Source organism: Prionailurus bengalensis, chromosome A1 (genome assembly GCF_016509475.1).
Source record: "Prionailurus bengalensis isolate Pbe53 chromosome A1, Fcat_Pben_1.1_paternal_pri, whole genome shotgun sequence".
Classification (NCBI taxonomy): Eukaryota; Metazoa; Chordata; class Mammalia; order Carnivora; family Felidae; genus Prionailurus; species Prionailurus bengalensis.
In genome coordinates, this window is record NC_057343.1 from 37,061,023 (window position 1) to 37,061,569 (window position 547).

Below are 547 nucleotides of genomic sequence, written 5' to 3' on the forward strand. Positions count from 1 at the left end.
TCTCTCCCTATGCAGGCTGCTGTAAGCATTATCTGTTAAAGCATACCTGCTAGAGACCTTAAAATTGGAATTCAGAGCCTGGAAGTAGGGGGTCCTTTATAGATAGCCTAGGACTTTGAAATTAGTTTTTCCTTATGATTCAATAAGCCTTGAATCTTGTGACCCTGATTTAATATTTATTGAGTTCCCACAAAGTGCTAAACCTTCAGGATGCAGGACAAATTCCATTTTTTTGGATTAAGTTTTTACTTGATTTAATTTGTCTTATTTATATTTATTGAAGTACCAGCAATATTGTTACAGATGTACTCACAGATCCATTTCACATGGATCATGGTCAAGTAATGAAGAAAAAGAAAAACTCACACACCCTCATGCACACAAACTATGAATGTTCTATAGGAACATTAATTTGCCCATTGATTCCATATAACTGGTGGCTCACCTTTTTCCTTGCAAAGTATAGAGACTGATAATGCTTTGATTTCTGGTTTTATTGTAGAAGTTTAATATGATCTTTGAGACTTCACGGCCTTCCTATTATTAT